This window comes from Phocoena sinus, chromosome 16 (assembly GCF_008692025.1).
Source record: "Phocoena sinus isolate mPhoSin1 chromosome 16, mPhoSin1.pri, whole genome shotgun sequence".
Taxonomy (NCBI): domain Eukaryota; kingdom Metazoa; phylum Chordata; class Mammalia; order Artiodactyla; family Phocoenidae; genus Phocoena; species Phocoena sinus.
In genome coordinates this window covers 40,224,351-40,248,684 of record NC_045778.1, presented here as the reverse complement: position 1 = coordinate 40,248,684, position 24,334 = coordinate 40,224,351, and the positions used below count along the sequence as shown (strand labels likewise).

General features: G+C 40.5%; 1 pseudogene; it reads left to right on the top strand.

Annotated features, from left to right (window-relative positions):
* Nucleotides 1–12,524: 12,524 nt before the first annotated feature.
* Nucleotides 12,525–24,119, top strand: LOC116741295 (annotated as a pseudogene).
* The last annotated feature ends 215 nt before the right edge of the window (nucleotides 24,120–24,334 follow it).

Here is a 24,334-nt window from a genome sequence, read left to right as displayed (position 1 = left end):
TTCTTGCCTTGTTCCTGACCTCCTGGGGAAAGTATTCAGTCTCTAATGATGTGGTTAGCTGGCGTTTTTGTACAGGACATTTATCAGATTGAGGAAGTCCCTTCTATTACTAGTTTTCTGAGAGTTTTTTTTTCAAATTTTGTTTTTGAGATAATTGGTATGCAGATTTAATAAATAATGCAGCTTTCGCCCAGTTTCCCACAAGATAAAATATTGCATAACTATAGCACAATTTCACAACCAGAAAAATGACACTGATGTAACCGTTGACCTTATTCAGATTTCACCAGTTTTGTGATTTTACTCATTTGTGTGTGTGTGTGTGTGTGTGTGTGTGTGGTTCTGTGCAATTTTATCACATGTATAGCTTTGTGACCGTGACCACGGTTAAGATATAAACAATTCCATCACTAAGATCCCTCAGGCTAATCTTTTATCTCTGTGCCACCTCCCTTCCTTTCCTCCTCCTTAGGCCTGACAACCACTAATCTATTCTTTATCTCTATGATTTTGTCTTTTCAAAAATGTGATATAAGTGGAATCATATAGTGTCTAACCCTTTGATATTGGCCTTTTCACTAAGCATAATGACCTGGAGATCCACCTAAGTTGTTACTGGTATCAGTAGTTCATTTCTCTTTATTGCCAAGCATGGTATAGATGTACTACAGTTTAACCATTCATCCATTAAAGGGCATTTGAGTTGTTTTCAGTTTATGCCTATTACAAATAAAGATGCTACAAACATTAATGTACAGATTTTTTGTGTGAACATAAATCTGGGGTAAATTTCTCTGGGGTAAATGGCCAGGAGTGCAATTGTTGGGCCATGTGATAATCCTCTTCAGTGAAATGCCTCTTCATGTCTTTTGCCTATCTTCTAATTGGTGTGACTGATTGACTTTTACAATTGAGTTTTGAGCGTTCTTTATATAGTCTAGATTCTATTCCTTGATCAGATGTGTAGTTTGCAAATATTTTCTCCCAGTCTGTTAACTTGCCTTTTCGTCATCTAAACAGTCTTTTGCAGAGCAAAAAGATCTTAATTTTGGTGAGGTCCAATTTATCAATTTTTCCTTTTATGGATTGTGCTTTGAGGTCCTAAAGACTTTTTCCTGTTTTATAATTTTACATTAAAATTTTATAATTTTAAAAGTTTTATAATTTTACATTTAAGTTCACAATTTATTTTGAGCTAATAGTTGCACAAGCTGTGAGGTTTAGGCTACTTTTAAAAATTTTGCTTATAAATGTCCAGTCGCTCCAGCATCATTTGTTAAAAAGGCCTTGCTTTCTCCTTTGAATTGCTTTTGCACCTTTGTCAAAGATCAGTTGTGTATATTTGAGTTGGTCTGCTTTTAGGTTCTATTGATCTACTTCTGCCAATACCACATTTTCTTGATCACTTTAGCTGTATAGTAAGCCTTAACATTGGGTAGAGTGATTTCTCCTACCTCATTATCTTTTTAAAAAAACAGTTTCAATCCTCTGAGTCCTTGCCTTTCCATATACATTTTAGGATAAAATTGTCTTATTTTAAAATGTGGCTGTAATTTTGATAGAAATTATATTAAATCTACAGATCAGTTTGGGCAGAATTGATACCTTTACTATGTTGAGTCTTCCAATCCATGAATAGGGGGCGTCTCTCCACTTATTTAGGTCTTCTTTTATTTATTTCATTAGAATTTTGTTAATCTTAGGATACAGATCCTGTATATGTATTGTTAGATTAGTACCTAAGTGTTTCATTTTTGGAGAAGCAATTATAAACAGTATTGTGCTTTTAATGTCAGTTTCCACATGTTTAATTTTAGTAAATAGAAATTTGATTGATTATTGTGTGTTGATCTTGTATCATGTAACTTTGCTGAACTCACTTATTGGTGTCAGTATTTTTTTCTTTTTGTAGATTCCAGTTCCTTGGGATTTTCTGTGTAGACAATTGTGTTATTTGCAAATAGAGATAGTTTCAATTCTTCACTTCTAATTTGTATGTGTTTTGTATCTTTTTATTTCTTATAGCACTGGGCAGGGCTTCCATTACTATGTTGACTAAGCGAGGTGAGAGTGAACATCCTTGCCCTATTCTTGATTTTAGGAGTAAAGCATTCAGTCTTTCAATACCATGTATGATGTTGCCTGTAGGCTTTTTGTAGATGCTGTATATAAGCTGAAGTAGTTCCCCTCTACTTCTAGTTTGCTGAGAATTTTTATGATAATTTTGGATATTGTACTTTTTATCATGGCTTCAGATTTTGTCAAAAGCCTTTTCTGTATTAGTAGATATGAGCACTTATCTTTTTTTCTTTAGTGCATTGATATGATGGGTTACATTGATTGATTTTTGAATATTGAACCAGCTTTACATTCCCTGGAATAAACTCTACTTGGTCATGCTGTAAAATTCTTTTTATAGATTTCTGGATTCGATTTATTAATATTTTGTTTTAGATTAATATGTCTAAGTTTTGAGATAAATTAATTAGTAGTTTTCTTTTATTCTATTGTTAAAATCTGTTGAGAAGTATTATTACCTCTTATTTTCTGGAAGAGTAGTGTAAAATTGGTATTTACTCTTTAAATGTTTGTTAGAATTTTCCTGTGAAACCTACTGAGCCTGCATATTTCTTGTGGGAACTTTTAAATTATGAATTTGATTTCTATAATGGTTATAGAACTATTTAGACTTTTTATCTTGGTTGAATTTTGATAGTTTTTGGTTTTCAAGGAATTGGTCTATTTCTTCTAAATTGTTCTAAGTATAAAGTTGTTCATAGTATTTCCATATTATCCTTTTAGTGCCTATGGAATCTGTAATGATATCTGTCTCTTGTTTCAATTCTGACACTGATGATTTGTATTTTCCTAGAGGTCGTGTTTCAATTCTGATACTGATGATTTGGATCTTCCTAGAGGTATTGTTTTTCTGTTTTCCATTTTATTTGTTTCTGCTCTTACCTTTATTATTTCCTTTCTCCTGCTTGCTTTGTATTTATTTTGCTCTTATCTTACAAGTTTCTTGCGGAAGGATGTTAGATTACTGATTTGATACTTTTTCTGTTTTATAATGTGAGCATTTTAGTGTTATAAATTTCCATCTCAGTACTACTTCAGCTACATCTCACATATTTTGTTAGGTTGTATTTTAATTTCCATTTCGTTTGATGTATTTTATTTCCATTGAGACTTACTCTTTGATCCATGGATTGCTTAAAAATGTGTTATTTAATTTCCAAGTGTTTAGAGATTTTCCAGTAGTCTTTCTTGTACTGATTTCTAATTTGATTCCATTATGGTCAGAAAAAGTTCTTTATGATTTCAGTTTTTAAAAAAATTTAACATGTGTTGAGATTTATTTTATGGCTCAGGGTATGGTGAAGTGTTCTATGGACCCTTGAAATAAATGTGCTGTTTTGGGTGGAGTGTTCTATATATATCAATTATATCATCTTGGTTGATTGTGTTGTTCGATAATTCTTCTATGTCCTTGCTGATTTTCTGCCTACAAGTTATATCAGTTGTTGAGAGGGAGTGTTGAAGTTCCCAACTATAGTTGTGCATTTGTCTATTTCTCTTTTCAGCTCTATCCATTTTGCTTCATGTATTTTGAGGCTCTGTTGTTTAGTGCATGCACATTTAGTATCATTATGTCTTCCTGGAGGATTGATTCTTTTATCATTATGTAATATCTTTCTTTGGCTATAATGATTTTTTTTGCTCTGAAGTTTATTTTCTATATGAATATAGCTACTTCTGCTTTTTAAAAAAGTTTTCTTAATGTTTGCTCTTTGTGTGACAACATACTTATGTAACAGTCTACTTTTACAGTATTAATATTTTACCACCTTAAATGAATGTAGAAACCTTACCTCCATTAGGTCTCTTTACCCTCCCCTCTTTGAAAATATAATTGATTCAAGCATTTCCTCTGCATACACTGTATCAGAAGGTCTTATAATCTTTTGTTTAACTATTGAATATGATTTAACAAACTTGTAAAAGTTATATTTATATTTGATCTTCTTTTTACCCATTCTGATTTTTTTCCCCTGAAGACTTCTGTTATTTTTTCCTTTCTGTTTAGAAAACTTCCTTTAAGCATTTTCCAAGGGTAGGTTTGCTAGTGACCAATCCTCTTAGTTTTCCTTCATCTGAGAATTTCTTTATGTGCTTTTCCTTCCAAAAGGAGATTTTAGCCAGATATGGAAGTTACAGTTGACAATATTTTCCTTTCAGTACTTGAAAAATGCTGTGCTGCTTCCTCTGGTCCTCATGGTTTTAGGTGAGAATTCCACTGTCATTCAAATTTGTGTTCCGTTATAAGTAATACATTATTTTCCTCTGGTTGCTTTCAAGTTTTTTTTTTCTTTGTCTTAAAGATTTCAGAAATTTAATTGTGACGATATGTCTTAATCTGGATTTCTTTGACTTTATTCTATTGGGTTTCATTAGATTTCTTAAATCTGTAGATTTCTTTTGTTTTTGTTTTGTTTTGTCCACCTTTGGGAACTTTTTAGCCATTATTTCTTCAAGTACTTTTTCAGTCCACTCTCTAACCTTTCTTTTGGGATTCTCATTATAAGAATTAGCTCTTTTGTTATTGTTCTACAGGTCTCTGAGACTGCACTTACTTTTTTCGGTCTGCTTTTTCTCTGTTGTTCAGATTGGGTAAATTCTATTTGTTGGTCCTCAAGTCTACTGATTCTATCCTCTGTCAGCTCCTCTCTACTATTGAATGTATCCAGACAGTTTTAAAATTTCACTTACTGCATATTAAGGACTGAATTGTGTCTTCTCCAAATTCATAGGTTGATGCCCCAGTCTTGAATGTGACTGTATTTGGAGATAGAGCTTTTATAGAGGTTATTAAAATTAAATGGGAGGCCTTCCCTGGTGGTACAGTGGTTAAGAATCTGCCTGACAATGCAGGGGACATGGGTTTGAGCCCTGGTCTGGGAAGATCCCACATGCTGCGGAGCAGCTAAGCCCGTGCACCACGACTACTGAGCCTGTGCTCTAGAGCCCATGCTCAGCAACAAGAGAAGCCACTGCAATGAGAAGCCTGTGCACCACAATGAAGAAGAGTGGCCCCCGCCCTCTGCAACTAGAGAAAGCCCGCACACAGCAACGAAGACCCAATGCAGCCAAAAATAAATAAATAAAATAAATTAAAAAAAAATTAAATGGGATCATAAGGGTACGGCCCTTATCTGATAGAATTGGTGTCCTTATAAAAGGAGAAGAGTGAAGGATACCAGAGTGCTGTCTCTCTCTCTCTTTCTTTCTGAGCTTGCTCAGAGGAAAGGCCGTGTGAATACACATGTGAGATAGTGACTCTCTACAAACCAGGAAGAGAGCCTTTACCAGAAACTGAATGTTCCATCACTTGACCTTGACTTCTAGCCTCCACAACTCTGAGAAAATAAATTTCTGTTGTTTTAGCTACCCATTCAGGGTATTTCATTATGGCAGCCTGAACAGACAAATACATTGCATGTTTTTGTTCTATAATTTCTATTTGGTTCTTTATTTTAATAAGTTCTGTTTCTTTGCTGAGATTTTCTATTTTTTGTTTTTTTCCCAAGAGAATTGGTCATTGCCAGTTTTTATTATAAAATAAAATTGCTTAAATATCCTAGTCAGATAATTCTAACATGAATTTAGCTGAATGCCATTGCATGTTCTCTTTTCTCATTTAAGTTGTGATTTTTCTTGCCCTTGGTATAAGTTGATTTTCAATTGTATTCTGGATATTTTATATATTATATTAGAGACTCTGGAGTCTATCTAATCTTGCTTTATCAGGTAGTCCCCCTGGTGAGGTGTAGCCTGAGGGCTGGGTAGATGAGTTTATTAGGCTTCCTGCTGGGCTCCACTGACACTACCTCAGCAAAAATGGAGCACTGGCTCATGCTGCCTCACTGCAAATGACAAGGGTAGGGCTTCAGCTTCCCCTTTGGTGCTGCTGACATCCTCCTGGTGCAGGTGGGAAACTTGTTGCTTCTGAATGAGAGTACAAACTCAGTTCCTTGCTGCGTGCCCTGACACCTGGGGCAAGGAGTGAAGGGCTGACTACTGCTTTGTTGCTGCAGGATGAGAGTGGAAGCTCTCTGCTGGGACCTGCTGTCACCAGGGAGGACAGTGAGGGAAGAAAAGTGCCAACTAGTCCCTTTGCTGACCAACTGGTTCCATCTCATTGGTTCTGTGTGGGAGCTGAGACTCAGCCACCCCTCCCTGCCCCAGGCTATGCTGACACTGCGGGGAGAGAGGAACAGGAGCAGAGTGTCAACTAAGTTGTGGTGGAGTCTTAGCTTCTCACTTGGCCCTACTGACATTGGTGAAGGGGAGAAGCAGAGTATCATCTAGCCCTGCTTTATATGAACTTGTTCAGTCTCCTTGATGCTGGGTGTTTCTGGTGGTTTCACTCCCCACTGGGTTCTAGGACACCTGGGGAAGGAGCAGGGAAGTGCCGAGCAGCCCTGACTCACACTGACTCCTTGATACTGGTGGGAGTACAGACTGGGCTCATTGCTGGACACCACTGACACTACCCTGGCAGTGAATTGGGGGTGCTGCTTGCTTCTGATGGCTCTCCACTAGGTCCACGGACACTATCTTAGCAGGGAAACAGAGTGATGCCTGCTTCTGCCAAGTGAATGATGGGAAATTAGCTCCTTGCTCAGCCCCAGTGATACCACTGGTTTGGGGAATCTGAGCACCGCCATTTGCTTCTGTAGGCTGTGAGTATGTGGGGAGGGTGAGATGAAAGATCCCTGCTTGGCCCACTGAAACCATGTTGGAGGAGTTGGTAGGTGATTTTCTATTGGTGTTTGCTAGAGCAGGGCAGGTACTACAAGAATGATTTCTTGTTGCAAGGCCATCCTTTCCCCAGTCCTTTGGCTAAGGGAATAGGCTTTTCTTGGAACTTTTCTGTGCCTGGTCACAGTTGGTTTCTGCAGGACCCAGTCCAGAATATATGGAAGGCAATAAGACACCCAGAGAACTCACTACCATGTTGTTTTTCAAGTCCCTTCCAATGCCTGTTTGTTGTGTTATGCTAAGGGTTTTTAGTTGTAAGAGGGAGGACTTGGGAGGAATGGGTCTATTTTATTTTGGCAGGAACCAGAAGTCTTTTCTCTTTCTGAGAATTTTTAATAGAAATTGATGATAGATTTTTTTCAGATGTTTTTTCTCCATCTATTGAAATGATAATGTGATTTTCTTTATGTTTATTAACATGATGATTATAGTGACTGAGTTATTCCTTTATTATTTTGTGTAGATCAAGATTTCTAGCTGATATTATTTTCCTTTCTCTTGTAAGACTTCACATTTTTGTACTTAAGCCTGCTTGTAATGAATTCTTTCAGATCTTGTATGTCAAAAAAAAAAGCCATTATTTTCGAACAAGTTTTGAAAAATATTTTTACTGGTTAAAAAATTCTAGCCTGAAAGTTTTTTTTCTTGCAGTACTTTAAAGATGTTGCTCCACTGTCTTCTAGCCTGTACTTTTTGGGTGAGAAATATGCTGTCATCCCTGTATTTCTTTGCAGTAATATGTCTTTTTTTCTCTGGTTTCTTTTAGAACTTTCTCTTTATATTGTTTTTCAACAATTTGATAATGATATACTTTGGTGAAGTTTTTCTTCATGTTTCTTTTCTTTAGGGTTAATAGACGTCCTTGAATCTGTGGGTTTATAATTTTTCTCACACTTAGAACATTTCTGGCAGTTATTTCTTCACATATTTTTTGAGTCACCTACTGACTCCTTCAGGGGCTCAACTTATACACATATTTGGTTTCTTGAAGTATTTCCACAGTTCACTAATGTTTTTTTCATTTTTGAAATTTCTTATTTGTTTCTGTGTTTCACTTTGAATTGTTTCTATTTCTGTGCTCAAGTTCACTAATCTCTGCAATCTTTTGCAAGATTGTGTAATCTACCATTAATTCCATCCAGTGTATTTTTTATCTTACACATTATAGTCTTCATTTATAGAAGTTAAATTTATTTTGGTCAGTTTTATATCTTCCAGATTGCTACTTAATCTTTTCAATCTTCTACTTCCTTGGGCATATGGAAATTAGTCAACATTTTTTTAAAATGTCCTGCTGTACTAAACCTAGCATCTGTTTCATTTCTTGGTCAGTTTCAATTCATTGATTTTTCTCTTCATTGTTGTTTATATTTTCTTGCTTCTTTGCATGCCTGGTAATGTTTTTTATTGGATGCCAGATATTATGAATTTTATCTTGTTAGATGCTCAATATTTTTGTCTTCCTATAAATATTTGTGATCTTTGTCCTTGGACTCAGTTAAGTTACTTAAAACATAAATTCTGTTACATTTAATTTTAGTTTAAGTGTTCACTGTAAGTCATTTAATTGTTATGTTCTCAATAAATTAGTACCTAATTTTGATTAATATGCTCTGGCTAAATTAAAGAATAATTTTCAGGAAGTTACATGATAATCTGCTTTTGGATGACTTACCTATCTTAAAATACATTTCTGTTGCCCATAGACTAGACACATGACAATTTGGGAAGTAATAGATCTCCTGAGACACACTGTTCCTTCAAACCTCTGTAGTTTCATTGTGTTCTGTTATGGAGAAATGCTGAGGAGAATATTATAGTCAATGAATTGTTTTCTTTTTAGGGTACCAGTTTTTACTTTCTCAATGAATCTATGATTCTTTATTGGACAAATCTTGGTGTTTTTCATCCTATATTCTTTTTATTGGGACATATTAAGACTTTGCATTGTATTTATATTTTCTTTCATTGCATGAAAGATCCTATTTGTGTCTAAATACACGCCTCACAATTTTTTTTTTAGTATCTACTTTAGGTATCCTAACTATTTTTATGTTAGGTTTCCATTTCTCTCCTATTCATCTCTGTTAGTTTTGCCCCTCTAACTTACATTTCTTTGTCTTTCTTACCATTGTTTTTTTCTTCTCTGTTTTCCTGGAGTAATTCACCTACAGTGTTCTCTTCAATTGCCTTTTGCATATTGCATGCTTTCCTTCCCTTGTCCTCTCCTACTTTTCCCCTTTCTTCTTCTCTCCTACTAATCTTGTATCTGCTTCTCTCTTCCTCCTTTTGTTAAAGTTATATTTAATATTGAATGCTGTGGTTTTAAATATGTTTATCTTTGAATAGGGTCAGTTCTATTCAAATTTAATAACCAAAAACATGGGTAGAATTTTCTTGACTCTCTTCCCTTTTTTAACCTGGACAACATTTTGATTGTCTCCTTAGGCCAAGTTAAAAGAATGTGTTAGATCCTATATTAGGATGTAAGTCATGCTGAGTTAGGAAGGAATGTGTAGTCACGATTCTACTTCACCTAAGGACCAATGAGACAAATGCTTACTAAATGTTTGCCCACTGAATGGATGAACTACTGAATGCTTGTTTGACCTGTTCATAGAAAAGTGCAAAGTTAGGTCAAAGGATTAAAGCCACCTTGATCATTACTAAGTACTCTACAAATCCTGGGCTGAGATACTCAGAGGTAGCCAAGGCAGCAGTTATAGGGCAGTGGATTTTGGTAAAACACTGCACTTTCTCTGAGACACTACAAGTTTTTATTGCAAAGACATTGTACCATGTGCCCTTGGGCTCTGTTGCATGACCACAGAACAATGACAGATATTACAAATTAGACATCTGTGGTTGTGACCAAATTCCTGGAATGGGTGACTGCAGGGCCCCAGACAATGTCTGCCCTTCTGAGTGCAGACTGGGGAGGGAAGTCCCCAGGCAACACTGCCGCTGATGCAACACATCTGTGCGAGGCCTTGATACAAAGCTCTCCTTTTCCAAACGTTTCCTCCACTTCTGTGTGGGAGTGGATATCATGAGGTGCATTAAATCCGTGCTCTGCTGAGAGGCCCATGACTCCCAGCAGCTTTCAGGGATGGGCAGTGTGTGTGTGATTTGGAGAGGTCACCAGTTCCCCTATCACTCTTGCTCTCTCTGCACTGTGACATATTATGGAGAGTTCACACTCAGGCATGTCAGAGCTAAATGGTGCAGGCTGATTTGGTGTCACTTGCTAATGCCCTGGATTCTTTATTGCTGTAGATATGCACATGTGAGGGACAGCTCAGACTCCCAGTCGCCCAGCTCTGCCCCTTTCCATGCTGGATGGCAGACAGCAAGCCCATTTCTTTCATCGGCTCCTGTCAGAGCAAAGTCTTTGCCTTCATCTTGTTTTCCATAACTGCCTCTCAGACATTTATTGACCCTCAAATTTTAATATCCACTTGCTACTGCTTGATCTGGCCCATGATCCTATGTTTTTGAAGACTAAATACGTCAAGACCCATAAATTATTTGTATGTAATAGATGTAAGATTTAATCACTGGAATTAGGCCTGAATTGGTTAAGCAAGTTTTAATTAGAACTTCAAAAAAACTTCTTCTGGGCTGTGCAGAGTATAGAAAGTAGGTGTTATCTAGCTCACAATTCCTGCAAGGTGTGAGTGGTGGTCATCCATCCTGCTCCAGGCCATGGCTGATTGATTCAAGGGAGAGGAGCCTGATTCAAGCTAGTCACATCCTCCCTTTTAGGACTATGAAAACCTGAGTGGAGAAAAAGGAGCCAGAAGGGGTTGGAGCACAGTTATCTTCGGACAGAACCCCAGACCTAAGGTCCACCTGCCCTTGTATCTGAGGCACCTTGCCTCCCCTCCAGGGTCCTCTCATTTCTGCCATACCTCTTCATTCTCACTCTAAGCCTCTGGGCTCAAGAGTCTGAAGATTGCCACAGATACCCCCTGCTTTTGGCCATGCTCGTTAGACATGTCCCCATATCTTATCCATGGCACGACTGAGCCAAGCATTCCCAGAATCCAGATGTCCACACTCACTGTTTCAGGGTACTCAGGCCCCACCTTCACCCCTTTGTAGGTCACAAAACCCCAGTTATGGAAATAAAATGAAGATGGAGGTATGTGGAGTGTCTGTCTTTCTGAAGTCCAACAAATTTGCTCACAGACCCTTCTGGTCCATTGAAGTAAAATATTATCCAGTGTGTTCAAAAATATACCTAAATGCTTTAGAATTTTTATCTGGAACTGAGATGCATACACTCATTTAATAAATTTAATAATTTCAAGTTTGGTTTGTGTTATGATGGGAGGTAAATAAAATATGGAAACTGAGTCAGTCATGAGGAGTTTAAAATAGGTACTACTTATCTACTTGTTAATTGATGGATTAAGTCTCTGATTTATTTAATGGTCATCCACTCAGTCAGTGAAACTTTACAGAGAACAGCCTCATGACAGGGCATGAGTTGGGGAAAACCAAGATAGGAGCAAGACATAGTGCCTGTTCCCAGGGAGCTCAATGGTGGGGAGTCAGTCCTAAAAACATATATCAATATGTGTTGACAGGTGTGAGAAAAGACTTGTGGGCATGAGCCTGAAGAAGTCATTTGCATTTGACACAGGCATAACTGAAGGCAAGTAGACTAGCTAGAAATTTCTTGCAGCCATGCAGGTGGGAGATGGTGATCTAGACTACAGCAATAGATGGAAAGAGAAGTTGACAATCCCCAGAGATATTTAAGAAGTAGGAACTATGGAATTAGAGATTGGAAGGTGTGGGGGTAGACAGTGAGGGAGAGGGAACCTTATGGGTGCAACCCACATTGCTATTTTTGGAGCGCTTGGTAGATGGTGATGGAGATAGAGATAAAGAAAAAAGTTTATGTGAGAGAAAGGAATATGGGAGATAAGCAAAATGGGGACAAAGAGGTAGAAAAAAAACCTAGCAGAGTGTGGTGTGAAGGATAAAGAGAGTGTTTGGATTAGAAAGGAGGACTCATTTCTGTTGAATGCTACTGAAATGTGAAGGATGATGTATACCATGTTTTTAATTGATGACTTCTGTTTTCTCTGAGCAGCAGCAGAGAAAGTGTTCTGATGAGAATGAATTTCAGAGGTTTGAGAACAGAATTTCTGGGCTACTTTCCAGCCTGATGTAGGAAGCAAGATGAGATAATTTATGTAATGTGTTTTGAATAGTGCCTGGCAAAGATTAAGCTCTCAATAAATGTTGGCAGCTATTATAATGGCACCAAATTGTTCAGCTTTATGGTTTTTCTCTAACAGTGATTAGCACCTGGGATATAAGTACAAAAAAAGTTGGACAGATGCATTAATTCTGAGAGGGGTTTTTCAAGAAGAGAGTTGGGAGGGCAAGGGAGTTGTGGAAATTGGCAAGCATGATAGAAATAGTGTTCTGTGGAATTTTAACTGGATTAAAAAAAAAAAAGGAGGACAAGAGAAAGCAGCTGGGTAATGGGAACATAGACAGTTCCTGGGCCGCAAAGTCTTCATGATGTTACAACATTGGTGCAATGGGAGTAACTGAATGAAAGGGACAGAAGGATGAAAGGTTGAGGAAGAGAGTGGGATTTCTAACTTTTGGACTTATGCATACAGCAGTAATCAGTGATGACAGCATTCAAGGAGGCAATGGAAGCAAGGTGATAGCGTGGAATGGAGGTGAAGGTCACTGGAAATGAGCTGATCAAAGGACTGAGAACCTCAAGGTATAGGGCTTGAATGTTAAAGTCACCAGGGTAGTGATAGGACTTGGAGGCAATGGAATGATCACAAGGCTGGAAGGTGACAAAGGTAGTAGCTGGAAATGGGTGATGTAACTTAGCCTCATTTCCCCAGAAAACAGAGCCTGAAACAGAGACTTTAGTGAAAATGCTTTATTGGGTTCCAGGGGGTAGGAGTAAGGTCAGGAGGAGTGAGGCAAGGAATGAGAAAAAAACACGATTTATCATCGTGTTGTTCACTGCTACAGGCAACTGGATGCTTGATCCCAGGGGACAGTTTAAGGAGTCATGTGAAAGGAATATCAGAATCTTCTCTATGGAGGAGAAAGAGGAAAACATTTATGCATTGCCTCCCATCCCCATTAGTCAAAGAACCCCGCCAATAGGGTGGCATGCCCCCAAAATTTCTGGGTTGAGCATCTCTGGATACTAAGCAGGTTACAGAGAAACACTGACAGGAAATGAGAGGCACACAGGAGTGATACTTCCGGGTTGTACCTGCGTGAAGGATGTTGGCTCCTACAGAATACTGGATGCTCCATAGTGGCTAGAACAGGAGGCAGGTGAGGCTGAGAGCATTTGAAGGGATGCCCAACAGGTGTCCACTGCAGGCCACACTTGTACCAGTCATATCTGCTAAGGCCATCCTCTCAGTGCCATGTGGCACAGAGTCAGCTTCAAGGTCGTAGCTGCTGCAGTCTCTGCAAATATTTAATTAAATATTATTAGTGAAACAAGTCACTACTGCAGCTTGCTATGTGGCAATAACTAGTACTCAGTGACCATTCTTCCACCACCTAGTCTAGATTTCTCTTACCCTCGGCCAGCACTTGGGCTTGTCTAGGTCACTTTCTTGGTGTGGGAACTTTGATCTTCTTACCCAAAGCATCTAAGTCCTTGGTTGTCTTGCCTGTGTCAGCTGCTGCAATTACCTGTTCACCATTCTCAGCAGTATGGAAACCCCAAGAGATAAACGAATAAATCACCTGAGTTCTATATAGACCCCTCCCTGACTCCATTACACAGGAGAAACCCTAGCTCCTCAGAGCAATCAGGATCCAGGACCCCCACCACTAACTCCTCTTTTTTTTTTTAACCCACTGGTTCACTGGCATTAGTGGTCCAGAAGTGACCAGGTGAGAGTTCCTCCTTCAAGTTGAGAAGACTATTATGTTCATTTAGGGAGAAGCCTCTCCCCGACCATCACTCTTCCATCCCCTGAACCAGGGCCTCTGATCTGTCAAAGCCTAAGGTGGCAGTGACAGGAAGCACAAAATCCATAAGAGGGTCGAGGGGGTGATGGTGGGAGAGCCCAGTCTTACTTCTATACCTTGCTTGATTTCCCCCATCTTCTATTCAGTTTCTTCATCAGCCACATGTGTTGCTTGCAGCGCTGCCTACGAGGGTTTTTTCCCCTTTACTCTTGTCCTCCTCTCGGGACCCATAAGTGGACTGAGAACTGCGGCAGTTTGCTTCAGCTGTGAGCACCAACTTAGGATCCAGCTCAAGTGTGGGGCCGGGCCTAGTTCTTCCCTCCTCTGGCAGCTGGCCACAGGGAAACTCCATGAGTCCATAGGTGTGAGCTGAAGGCAGATGTAAGTGAAACAGCGGGGCAGACATAGGAGACTGGGCCATCAGTTTACATAATGTTCTCTTCCCTTTGGGTCTGCGTAGGCCAGACCTTGAATATGCCAGTTCCTTTGTGGGAGAGATTGCTGCCGTGCCCACCCAGACTCATGATTATATCCAGCCCCAGCTGCATGGTAACTTGCCCTCCCTGGGCTAGGAGCTTATTTTTACCAGGACCCACTGACATGCCTGGAGCTGCTTTTCAAAGAGTGAGTAGCTTTCTGCCACAGAAGGGGTGGCCCTGCTTCAGCCTCCTAGGGGTCTGTGACCCAGCTCTGCTACTGGGACTCTCCAGAGACCCTGCAGAGTCCTGTTCCATCAGATGCTGCATTGCCTGAGAGTCAGGGCACTGAGTGCATAGCTGGACCTGCGGCAGAGCCTTTTCTTATTCTGAGCTCCGCTCAGAATTGGCAGCCTACTGGGTCATCTGATAAGTCAGTCAAATCAGTACTTCCAAGTGTGGTCTATTTTGTTTCCAAAATCCATAAGGCTTACTAAACACCATGTCCTGTCTTAGTGGCGGGGAGGTATAAGGTGCAACAATGTGCCCTTTGTCTTGGAGGAAATGGCCCAGCACACCGCAGACCACTGGATGCTACGGCTTCGCAAGGGGGAGCAAAACCTTGCGGGATTTATCTCCTTTCTTTTGGCCCTACTGTGATTGCATCTAGAGTACATTCGTGCTTTCAAATCAGAGGACTCTGCACCTCATGCCTCTAGAAGGTCAATCAAGCTGTGTTTACGGCATTAGCGTCCTCAAGGGCCAATTCATTTATTTCCACCTGAAAAAATGGTGCAGTTAATATCTACCCTATATTCCTCACAGTTTTATAATGAGGGCTATATGAGATAATACACACAAAACACTTTAAACTGTAAAGCATTATTCAAATGTTAAATGTTTGATAGTATCCTGTTTAGTTGTCACACTGCTTTTTCTTCTTTCTTTTCTTTTTTTCTTTTCTCTTTTGTAGCTGAGGGTTGCGAGAGGAAAGAGGAATGAATTAGAGCTGCCACAACTAGGGCTTAGGGCAGTGGTGTTCAGAAATATCTTGGGAATTAAGCAAAGGAGGGACTGCTCTTGTTTATGCAAATCTGTCCCCAGGATTCTTCCAAGTGCCAGCTGGTGACCTGGGATTGATAACTGAAGGGTGAAATGGAGTATGTCCCAGGTCGATTTTTTAAAATTATACCTCTCTCATATGCGGATACAGCTAAGTTGTAACCAGAATCATCTTGAATAGAAAGTTGGCCAAGTGCTTTATGAACTGTATATACTGCATGCACGGCTGGGCATTCTAAGGGCTGCAAGGGTCCAGGCTCCTGGTGGAGGCCTTTGAGAAGGAGGGCCAGGTCCAGACGCTTTCAGCACTGGCATGCTATTTCAGCCTGGGAGCTTGGCTTGGAGTCAGTCTGAATTTCCTAAAGTTTCATTTCTCTTTGTGTAGAAGGTGTGTCCCAAAGTAAGCAATTTGACTTGGGAGCAGATGGCCGGGTACATGGATTTCTGGGAATGATGGCTGGAGTCTCATGACAGGTTGATGACAATGGTACAGGAACAGGCTCTGTGAGCAAACCTTGGGGATTTAGCTGCCACAATGAGTTCTGTCTGGCCTCATTTGCACTGTTGCAGGGCTGCATCCAGCTTGAAGATGAGCAGGGGGCCAAGCTGCTCCCCTGCAATTCGGCTTTCTAGGAGCAAGAGTGTGCTGGAAATATGAGCCTTTTACCTGTGTGCAATTGAAGGAAATAACTAGAAATATAGCTTCATTGTGGACATTGAACAAGCGTGACTTGTGAGGAGCACTTTCAAAGCAACTTTTATTATCAGTGTGCTGATGTTTATTTTCTCCTGGTGAAAATTGAGTAGTTCCAGGGCCAGAGTTATTTATTAAAAAGAAAAATTTGAAATTAGACAAAATCAGATACTGAAGAAGAATATTAGGGTAATGTGGGAATATGAAAGGACACAGATACACTCATACGGGTACATGAAACTGAAAATCCAGTGAGAGAGAACTGGGGACACAAAAGTCAAATATTCCTTCAACAGCCGGGTTTTGTGTGTTTGCGGTGCTGACATCTAGCCTGACCTGAATCAAAAACCCTCTTTGGAAAGTGGTGTAAGTCTTCATGAGAACTTAGCTCTCTGCAACTTTAGTGTAGTATATCTATCTGTTTTTCCCAAAATTAATTTTCAGGCTTTTGGAGAAAATCGTGATACGTTAAAATAGTGAGGAAAAATAAATTTGTAAAAAGTTAGGAACAAATTTTATGGAGTATTATTGATTGCCTTTTTAAAGTTGACAATTCGAAAGCTGATATAACAAATGAAGCTTATTTAAATAAATCCAATAACATTATAAATACCCTAAGAAAAACAGTTTTATTTGTATCACGCTATAGTCTTAGTTTGCAAAGCCCCATGGTGCTAAGGATTTTTGATGCTGTCTCATTGGAAATATTGTTGTGTTGCACTGTAAGAAAAAAATATATAAGCTGTGAAATGAGAACTTCAAATATTTGTGAATGTTCCCAATACTTTTCTGAATTTTTGGGGATTACAATCTAAACAAGAAACCCCGTAGGAATCATTTCACTTATGAGCCTGCAGATAGCTCCCGTCTTCACCCTGTCATGCTGGCATTTCCTCAGAGACGTGTGTGGTGTAAAGACCAGCCCCAAAGGGTCTCAGTCGGATGGGCTGGCTAAGTCCCAAGATCTCCTCTTACTTGCTTTCGACCATGGGCTGTTATATTATCTTCACAAACCTGTGTCTTCATTTGTAAAATGATGATAAAAACAGCACCTATTTCATAGGCCAATTAAATGACATAAGAAATATGAAGTGTTTATTAGCGTAGAACCTACAGCTTTGAGGGGAGTTGATAAATGACACCTTTTTTCTATTTTTATTATTACTATAAGGGACACTCCTCAGAAGTTGAATGAGTTGTAGTAAATTGAAATGACAAAGCACCTATTTTCTGCAAACACTGTGGGAGGCCGGTCCCTCACAAGTCCCTCAAAGAAATAGAGAGATGTAGAGGAGCAGGGCGAGGACACTTTAGGAATAGAAAAGGCACCAGCACATACATACAGGGACATGCATCAGCAGTCCATAAACACCCCTCACACACACACACACACACACAAACACACGCTCTAGAGCAGAGCCCTGCTCAACAATATTTCATACGCTTTCCACATTTCCCGGGCTTCCTTGCAGTGAGTCAAATGTCTGGACAACAAACTGTAAGCAGAGGTGACAAGGGTCTCTTCCGGGATGAGCAGGTCAGTGTGCCTCCTCTTTCCCTCCTGCTGGGACTTTGGAGGCCACTGTCCTAGGCCATATAGCTCCAGATGGAGGGGGCTGCCTGACCCACATCAGTACTGTCTGAGAAATAAACCTTTGTGTGTTAAGTGACTGAGATATTAGGGTTAGTTGTAGGAGCTAGCATCACTCACCTTGAGACATTGATTTATAACCTAAAAGGGCTGAGCTCTAGAATAGACTCTAGGTAGAGACAAGAACAGTATTCAATGGTTGCTCTTATTAGATAGCTCAGGTATGGCTGACTTTAAATAAACATTGTACCCATTAAGATGCAACCCTGGAAAGGTCTTGGCAGTGAACTGTTGCCATATCTATCTAGCCTGTATTTAGAGAAGCTGTTTTCACCCCATAGTGGTTTATGCTGTGTTGGAAATCTCTAGGAGCTGCACTATTTCCTCATCTCTTTCTGGCCCTCCTGATGATTGAGGCTAGTGCCCCTCCCTAATCCAGTCATCCAGAGCATGGGATGTGGCTTCTTGGAAGAAGAGAGGGAAGGACCTGAGAAGGACTAAATGGGTCCCGGCCACAGGCAGAGAATATGCCAAGAGAGCTGGGGATGGGTAGGGTATTGCTAGGCGGTCTGTGGGAGACCAGTGGAAAATAGCAATCCGTGGGGCCCAGGCTATGGTTGCTACCAATGGGGTCAAAAGGCTCCTAATGGTGATTGAGAACAGGGAAGAGGGAAGAAGAGACTGGTAGTCGCAATGTGGGCAAAGTGCTGGTTCAATGGTAACACTAACCAATGTGTACCAAATGTCTGTTATATGCTAAGTATCTTAGGAACACTATCATTTCTGATCTTCCCCACAAGCTTATGAAATAGGATTGATCACATTTTTATGGTGAAAATAATTGAGGCTCAAAGATGTTAAGTAATTTGCCTGAGATCACAGAATCATTAAATCTTGGGGCCGAGATTCAAAACCAGATTTCTCAGACTTAAAAGCCCTTCCTCTCCTCATTCTAGCTTATTTCCTCCCAAGAAGAAGAAAGACATGGGGAAAAAAAAGGTCATTACCTGTGTGACTTGGCAGGGCAGTGTGTTGGGGCCGGAGCCAGGAGGAAGAGGAAGCTGGGACTAGGTGTGGCAGAGGCAGGCAAGATCAAGCCAGTGTCATTTCCAAGGGGAAATCTGTTCCAGTAGTTGGGCAATAGCAGAAGCTTCCAGTAAATGCAGGTGAAATAGGAAGGTAATGACGTTTTTATTCAATCTGATCTGTCTGGCACTTTGCTGGAAGTTTAGGGAAGAGTCTAACCTCTTGAGAAGAGGTCTGGTCAGGACTGGGCAGGGCATCAGTGCTTCCACCTGGACTTCTGGGCAGAGCTGGTGGGTTTAAGCCTCCAGATACTTGGGCTTCGGTGTGCCTACAGCTTTGTGGAGAAAGTCAGTGACTGACATAGGTTCAGAGGTAACCAACTGCCCCATGATTCCAAGTTGCATGTTACATTTCACCCCATTTGAGGATCCGGTTCTAAATGGAATTTTGGGCCATTAGAAATGAGGACTGAGAATCTGCAAGGTCAGGAGGTTGGTTGTAAGGTCAGTGATGTGGTTGTCAATATGCATGAAGATGAAGGTGAGCAGTTTCCCCAGACATCAAGCCAGACAGTTGATAGACAGCAGATCCCAAGAAAGGGGAGCCAGGAGGCAAAGCATCAGATCTCCAGATACCCACTGTCAGACTGTGATGTGAATCCCCAGGACATGGCCCTTTACTAGGACAGGTCATTACCTGTGTGACTTGGCAGGGCAGTGTGTACCACAAACTAATGACTCTGGGGCTCTGTCCAGTGTAGTTCGGCCTGCACAGGGTTAAAAAGTAAATTGAAATGCCCTGGGTGGGGCCAGTGTTCTCCAGTTCTCCACAGTTCCCACCAATCTCATCTGACATCTGGACAGCTTCATTCATGTGTCCACTCCTCTGTAGATCTTCGAGAACCATTGCAGGGAGTCCCGCCAGCCTTGCCTTTTGTTTTATGTAGATGCACGGGTCCACCTTCAGACTTTTCTGCTGCAGGACTGACAGTGAAGTGAGAGCTGGCTCCACCTTCCCTGCCTCCCCTCTGCAAGCATCTTCCCCAGGACAGGACACAGAAATGCCCCCAGCAGCCCCCCTCGCCCACATCCTGCTCAGTCTGGAAAAGGAGACCAGGGAGGAAGGAAGGAGAACATTTATTGAGAAATGTTAGCAAGACAAAGGTTGGAAGGGGGCAGCGAAGACCAAGGGAGAAAGAACGGCTTTCTCCTGGAAGTTCAAATGCAATGTTGATGTGTCAAGGTGCTTTTACACATGTATTTCCCAGGTTCTTGGGTTTTTAATCATAAGGTTTTTCTTGACCTGTTGAGTAAGGAAGGCTGATGGAATAGCCCAAAGAGTGATGCTTCATGTACCATATTCTTCAAGGAGCTGGTAGTGGGGGTGCCTTTGACAGATGTGTTCTGGGATCTCCAGAGGAGGGGGAACTGCAGGTTTAGGGAAACACAAAGAGTTGAGCAGAGTTGAATGAGTCAGAACTGAGAAGGTGATTGTTCTTCATTGTCCAGCCTGCTCCATCCCACAAGCTAGCACGTGTGGCTATTGGGATTGAGAAGTGTGGCGGGTCCAAAGGGAGATGTACTGTGAGTGAGTATAAAATACACACCAGACTTCAGAGACCCACAATAAAAAGAAAAGTGTTACCTATCTCATTAATAAGTTTTAGGTATGTTACGAGTTGAAATGATAACATTTTTGACATATTAGGTTAAATAAATTGTATTATTAAATCATTTTACCAGTTGTTTAGTTTTTTTTTTAATGTGGCTACTAGAAAATTTTAAATTACATATGTGGCTTGTATTACATTTCTGCTGGATAATGCTGGTCTAGGCTTTTCTTAAAGTTCCAGGAGCAAAATACAGGAACACACAATCTCACAGACACAGATACAACACACAACCACACACACACACAGCCACACACACACTCTGTTGAGGGTTCCAGGCAACTCCAGCAGTTGGAAGATAAGTCTGCTGAACTTTTCTCTTGAAACTGTGATCAATTCTCGAAAATAATGCAGACCGCTCCTCGGCCCTTGGCGACCCCCTGCTATGGATCAGTCTTCCTTTTTTGCTCTTGTCGTCAGCCCCTCCACTCCTGCCATCTTTGCCTCCACCATACTCCACCTCAAACCCAGCTTAGGCTGTTTCCCACTTTTTAAAATGCCACCATAGATTCAGGGTGTGAGATGTGCTGGAGGGAAAAAAAAGTACTTACCCTTTGGGAATAAGTCATTTTTCCCAGACTTTGGAAATTAACATAATGGGGCTTTTCTGCATTCCAGCTGCAGCATTGGATCTGGCAGGTTGGCTGTTCTCTGACATAATGCAAATCATAACTCAGTGGTCATTTCCATGTGTAAAAAGTTCAGCAGTATTGTTGGAACAATCATCATAAATCAGGAACAACTTTCTTTAGGGAATCTATTGCCACTTGATTTAGTATTTCCTGGCAACTTGCCTATCATGGAATGAAGCCATGATTGCTTCCTACACAAAATGTTATCTGCAAAACATCCCACCAGAAACCTATAGAAAGAACACTGACCAGCTTGCAAGTTTTGATAATCTGTGACTGCTTTTTATATTGAGAATAAATTTGACAATGGGACTCATTGTTAAACTGGACAATATATTCCATGGAACAGCTTCCAAATTAAAATGGGGTTTATATGGTGTTTTACATACCATTTGTTCCAAAGGAAAGAAAATCGGACTCTTTCAGTTCCAGGAAGAAAATTCAGCAAAACATATATACTGTGAAATAAGAGAAATTATCCTCAGCAACTTTCGTGCTAACATGTTCAGTTATTATGAAAACAGGGAAATGTGAATCAGCTGTAGAGAGTAGGTGAGCATGACAGTCTCACGTCCAAAATGTCCCAGAGCTTCTTTTAGACGAGCACTGTGAGGATGTGCAGTTCGTCACATGTAAAGGAGGAATTTACCCAGGAAGTACTAGGAGGAAAGGCTGGGAGACTCCCTCCAATGCCCTGTAGTAGTTTTGCCGGGGGCAGTGCACTGTGGGGGAGGGGCAGTGGGGGGAGTTAGGGACTCAGTAGATAGAAATCACGCTGTCAGTTCACAAACCCATGGTGGCTCTAACCCCCAGATGACACTTGTTGTGGACGATAAGCCCAGGTCAAGAACACGAGTGACCCTTGGCCAGCACTCAGCAAAGAACAAGGACACTTCCAGAAAACACCTGACACCCTCCAAAACTTAGCAAAAACACTGAGCAGAGATGAAGAGCTCCGTGCGGGGCCACCTCTGCTGGTTCACTCCTGAGCTGCCTAGCTCCCCAGGCCACTGAATCAGCAAAGCAAAACTTGAGTATTTAGTAAATCTAAACCTATATTTTCTTCCTTTCCCTTCCCTTGGGTCGGAACAATTCAGACTGGGATCTCAGTTCCTGGTCCTGGACAAATATTGTGCTCCCTTTGTAATGATGAGCACACAGAGAAAAATTGCCAGGCAAATGAAAAGATAGCAGAGTTCAACAGAAGGGACCACTCTGAGGAATCAGAGAAAATATTTTTCTATGAAATATAGTTTCTACAAGAGACGCGGGAAGCACTCCTGATTTGTGTTTCCAAAAAGCTTCAAAAGGACATTTCTTCTATGAAATTTGAGCAGGGAACCATAAAGAGAAAAACAAACAGGTAATGGAAGCCAGCATGGAGATTTAAAAAAAAAAATGTTCATTTCAGATTGAAATGGAGGAAGTGAACAGCAAAATGGATCCTGCAGCAAACAGGCTTGATGGAGCAAAAGTCAACTTTTACATCACAAAACTCAGAGAAAAAAGACAAAGAGATAAAAAGAATGGGAGAATATATAAAAAGCATGGACAAGAGACATGTTTAATATGTAAACACTAGGAATTTCAGAAAAAGAACCAATAAAAATGGAGCCATTATTAAAAAACAATTTGGGAGAAGTTTTCCTGAGCTAGAGAAAGTCTTGTTTTCTGAAAATCAGACAAAAATAATGAAAAAAAATTAATGCCTAGACTTAATTTTGATAATTTATTTTAATTTCAAGAATAAAAACAGATTCAGTGAGTATCCATGCAGATAAAGCTTGCCTCCCACTTCTCCTTTGCAACATGAAGAAGACAGAATTGTCTACAGAATTATGAGGAAAAAGGGATTGTGACCTAAATGGGATTGTCAGTTAAAATGTGTGTTGACAAGAAGTAAAAACAAATTCCTCATATTACATAAGGAATAATCAATTGACATTGCTCTATTTTTGATAATGAAAATTAGAGAAAATAGATATCAGTACATTTTAATTTAATGTCATTACTAATAGGATAAAAATAGTAGATATGACTTCCAAAATCACGGGAAAAGTCAAGTTAAAAAAGATAACTGTAGTCTGTAAAAAGGTATAACTGATTCACTTTGCTGTACAGCAGACACTAACACAACATTGTAAAGCAACTATACTCCAATAAACATTTTTAAAAAAGGTCCATTAAAAAGAACCATAAAACAACAAAACCCATAAAACCATGTTTTATAGTAGACATAAAACTAAACATATAAATCTTGTTAATAAAATGATCAGGATAAACTCTCACTTTGAATCACAGACTTTTATATTGGGTTAAAACTAAATATTGTATCAGTGTACCCAGTCAATCCCAAAATAATAAAAATAAGGCAATGGGCAAAGACATAAGAAGATGAATCCAGACAAAAGCAGGGCAAGAGACTTCCGCAGTTGCCGGCGTTCCGGAGCCCAGACGCAGCCTCTGAGTCACTCGGCACCTTTTGTTCGGTCAGCGGCGTGAGGGTCTCGCCGCGTCGCGTGTCGTCCGCGCCGCTCTGCCCGTGTACGCCGGTGCGCTCGCCCGGCCGGCCGGCCTGCGGAGCTCCCGCCCGTGTCCCCCGGCTGGTCCGGGGGGTCCGGGCACTGGCTCTACTAAGGCTCCGCCGGACGCGCGGGCTGGACCGCAGCCCGCACCCCGCACCCCGAGCGGACGGGGTCATGAGGCGCCTGCCGTACTTCTGCCGCGGCCAGGTGGTGCTGGACTTCGGTCGCGGCTCCAAGCAGCTGGGCATTCCTACAGCTAACTTTCCTGAACAAGTAGTAGATAATCTTCCAGCTGATGCATCCACTGGCATATATTATGGTTGGGCCAGTGTTGGAAGTGGAGACGTCCATAAGATGGTGGTGAGCATAGGTAGGATGGAACCCATACTGCAAGAATACGAAAAAGTCCATGGAAACTCATATCATGCATGCTTTCAAAGAGGACTTCTACGGGGAAATTCTCAATGTGGCCATCGTTGGCTACCTCAGACCAGAAATGAACTTTGATTCTTTAGAGTCACTTATTTCAGCAATTCAAGGTGATATTGAGGAAGCTTAAGAAACGCCTAGATTTACCAGAACATTTGAAACTCAGAGAAGACAATTTCTTCCAGGTTCCTAAAAGTAAAATAATGGCCACTGATGGAAAAGCATCTTATTTATTCATTCACTGTTTTCTAATATTTTACTGCTCATAACTACAGTCTGATCTTGGTTATACTTTAAAAAAACATTTTCCTACAGCTGTGAATTAAACAGTACAATGTAGTTACCATATTATGTTCCAACTGTTCAATTAAACCCATCGTATTACAGTACTAAAAAGATTCATTTAAAAATTTTTCTTTTTTATGTAATATGTTGATTAAAATGGACCACTGGAAAGGTCTTAAGTGTTTTATAATGGAAATGA